Source organism: Pelecanus crispus, chromosome 9 (assembly GCF_030463565.1).
Source record: "Pelecanus crispus isolate bPelCri1 chromosome 9, bPelCri1.pri, whole genome shotgun sequence".
Classification (NCBI taxonomy): domain Eukaryota; kingdom Metazoa; phylum Chordata; class Aves; order Pelecaniformes; family Pelecanidae; genus Pelecanus; species Pelecanus crispus.
In genome coordinates, this window is record NC_134651.1 from 29568364 (window position 1) to 29572619 (window position 4256).

Here is a 4256-nt window from a genome sequence, read left to right on the forward strand (position 1 = left end):
ATACAGTGTTTTGGGCATGGTTGCACAATGATGGGGTCACAGTAAGTTTCCAGAGGTCAAGACCTTGATCCTTTTATTTATAGCTAAATGGGAGGGGAAGTTCTAACACTGTTTAGTCATTGCAGGACTCCAGTAAGGAAATTGCTGACAAGAGGAGGGATATCCACACAACCAAATGTGGGATCTACACAGTGCTCCAGGTGTAAGGCGGTGTCGTAGGATGGAGCTCCAAAGAATTTACAAAGCCAGTGTTTGGTCCTACAGGAGAATGTGTAGAAGGTGGAGACCAAATACTCAGACTCACATTCGTCAAGGGTGCAAGATTGGTGTGGCCTTTCGGGTGGATCCCAGGAGGGGAACCCCATTTCCATGTATCCCTTTGAAATTAAGATCCTGCAAAAGTTTTACCTCCACCCTCCTTTGGAGGTGAAGGGAGCAGGGTAACACACACTCCCTATGGGTTATATTCAGTCTTTCCAGAAGAGAGCTGAGCTGGAGACCTGAGAGTGGTCTCCCCCCCAGCTGGCCTACACCTTTGAGCACTGAGCTGCAAAGCAGGCTGCTAAGATAATTTTTATTCTTTTCTAACTGCTTTATTTCCCAGTACAGGAAGTTTTACACTGCTCATTTCATCCCCATCCTCACACCCACTTGCAAGTGCACACCTGGTGCCTCCCATCACCTTCCCTGGTACAGTTAACCACATCTCCATGGGGACACCTCCAGCATCATCCCTTTTTTTCAGATGCTCTCACTGCTGCTGACAGTAAATTTGCTCATGGTTAGCAATGGAAATGCTACCACCTTCAGGATTCTCCCACATCTTTCCTCTCCCATCAGGGCCAGGGAAGCTGACACATCACAAGCACTCTCAACACCAGGTCTACTGATAAGCCCAAAGGGTGATGAGCAGGTTACCAGAAAAAGCCACCCCATCAAACACTCAGCTGGGAAAAATAATCACAGCTGCATTCAAATGAATACATCTTGATTTACACCACTGGGTCCACACTAATTTGGAGCAGCTGGGGCCAGGCTTATGCAAGACTACTATAAAAAGAGATTCTGCCTGCCAGCCCTTCCTCTCTTACAACTCTAATCCATAATTTAGTGATAGATGACCTAAAGAAATTCCTGGGTAGCTGTAAAATGAGAGAGAGAAAAAAACAATTTTATTGTGTAGGCTACCACTGGCAAAGAAGTGATTGCACCGGTACTAAAAAAAGGTAAGAAATCTAGAAAGTAACAATAATAATGCATGAATTTCAACATTCAGGAGGCATCATAATGGCTAACAATTGAATGAAGGGCTACAGCGGACTGCTAATACCAATGTTTCTCTGAAACAGCATCCTTTGGCAAATTCAATATTTAAAAGTCCCCCCAAAGACTTATTAAAACTGACAAAATTGTTCTAGGTTTGAGGAATAATGAGTGCCTCCAAGCTTTTTTCAATGAATTAAATAAAATAATGAGTCCTATCCTTGGCTAAATCTGTCAGCACAGGTGAAACTCAGCATCAGCTATTTGCCTATTAGGTGTCTTCAGAAGCCTCTTGTTTTAATCTAAAGTAAAGCAGAAAAGATCAAACAAACATCTCTAGTACACAGAAAGGGCCTGAATGGGGTGTATTTAGCTCAGCCCAGGCAAAGGAATCCACTGCTGCATTAACTGGTGAATTCATAAAGATTGAATGTACCTTCCATACCTTCCCATTTGAGAAAGGAGCTGGAGCAATCAGACATGATGCACAGGGAGAAAAAGCAACCCAAAGCATTTCTTTGGCCCTCTCCAATTTCTTGTTTAATATTAACAGGAGCATTTTATGCTTATGTAAGTTAGATACATGCCAAAGAAATTTGAATCAAGGTGTTAAGTATTAACACAAACACATTCCCTGCTGTTTCCCAAGGTTTAAAAAGGTGATCAAGACTTATTAGGATTAAGGGCTCATTTCAGCTGAATTGATCAGATGGCATTTGGGTGTAATTTAAGCTAAAAATACAGGGAAGGAATAAGCAGATTTTATTTCTATATAAAATTGTCTCCTCCTCTCCCCCTTTCTCTGCCATGCACACATGCGCACGCATTTGCACTTACCCTGCCTGATTTGGGGTTGGTTGGGGGTTTTGTTTGTAAACTGGGAAAGGTTATTTAGACTGGATCTGCAGTGAAGATAGCAATGCCTTGTTTCTCATCTGATGTATTTAAACGTGTTCCCTTCCCACGTCACCTGCATGTTTTCAGCCTCAAAACACTAAGGCAGATTGTCCAGAGCCACATTGTTTGAGCCACGCAGGGACTGATTTAGCTTCCACCATCATCATCATTTCACAGTTGCAACCACTGATATTGTTTGGAGTACGTACTGAAATGTGTCCAGACAGTGAAAACTAGAGCTGGAAGATAAGAAGAGGGATGCTCTTTCATGGAACAACATTGCCATCTCATGGTGCAGGTGCATCCCTACAAAGTCTGCAGTGATGCTCCCGTCCACAGCACTCAAGGTCGTGAACACCCAGCGCACGAGTCACACTGTGGAAAATCCAGGCAAGTAAGCAAACTTCACCTAAGGCTCCCAGCCTTAGAGATGGAGGGCCTTTACCAGGATCAGTCTCAAGACAGGGTTTTCGGACACCCACCAGCAAACTGTCTCTGGTCCCATTTCCCCTGTAACAATCTTGCTGCTGTCTCTGCGCCAGCACCTGCTCTCTCCACTTCAGAGTTCTTCTGTTAATTCTCATTTTCTCAAGCTTCACTAATAATTTCCCATGCGGCACCATATCAAATGCTTTATTGAACTCCAGATAGATAAGATCTACCAAATTTTCCTTGTCTGGAAAACCAATTATCTTATCAAAGGAAGATGTCAGCACAGTCTAGCACAAACTGCCTTTGGTAAACCTGTGTTGCACTTTATCTCATTTTTCTCAGGGCCTTTAATTAATGTTTCCTTCAGAATTTGTCCTACAATCTCATGTATAACTAAAACCAGGTTAACACATCCATAGCTGGCTAGCTCATGCTTTTCATTTTCCTTATCTTCCCGTATTTTCCTTATAATCCATTTGCTTGCAGGGGTTCAATCAGTGCCATTTGACCCACAAGACTCATTAGAAATCTCTGCTCTCCCCTCTGCACACCATGTGCGGCTGCCTTCCAAATGGGATGGGGACCTCCCCAACCCCTCAGGCTTCATCTGGGTCCCCTCCAGGGTCCTGCTTTCACCACAGATGTGGTTGCTTTCATTCCCCTCCCTCTTATTCCAGGTAAATGTCTGCCTTCACTCCCTAATCCACATCACCTTTACCACCAAAAACTAATCATCTGTTTAATTTGGAGGGAATGCTTTGATTACCCTTTAGCCTGGTCCTGCTTTTCTGGCTGGCTGTCCTCCTTTCTGCCTACTTTTATATATTTTACTAAGGAAACTTTCAATTATTTTCTTTTTCCCTTATGTGTGTACGGTCACGCTTAGTCTGGCTCTAGCCTTCCCCTGACTTTGAAGATGTACCTTCTTGCTGTCCTGCTGGTTTTGTCCATTCCTGTCATCTCTCCATCTGCTCTCCCTGTTCTGGAGATCTGGAGCCTATCTCAGTCCCTCACCTCAGCACAAATTTCTGAAGGGGGTGGGGAGGGGCCAGAAGGCAAGAAGGGATGGCTGCATGCAGGATAGATCTTCATGTCTCAAAGATACCTCTGCAACCCCCAAGTATTTGCAAAAGTTATTCTTACCCTTGGGAGAGAAGAGGTCCTCCTCTAAACGTGCCAGTGCAGAGCGTTGCTCATGAGAAGTTCTTATACCATCTATGATGTCATGGACGCACAGGTGGTCAGCAGAGTTAATGAGGGCAAGTTTCCTATGAATTTTAGCCACCAAAATGTAATTCTAATTCTTCTCATCAGATAATGAGATGGCATGTCTGAAATGAAGGTAACATGGAAGTGACTGGTTCCTCCACCTTGTTGCAACAGACCAAGGGTCTGCAACTTGCAGAATTATTCCACATTATTGCAGGGGAAATCCTGAATTCTGGATAGGGATATGTTGAGATAATTATAGTGTGGCAGCAGAGCAACTTGCCATCACACTGGGGCTGTAACTTTGAATTTTGCCTAGCATTTTGTAATAAATATCCCCTCCAGCTATCAATGGGTACTTGCTCACATAGGCTGATGAGCTGAAGATGCTCACAATGATCCTCTTTGCCACTGAGCACACCTAAAAAAAAACCTGGAAAATGCAGACTTCCCAG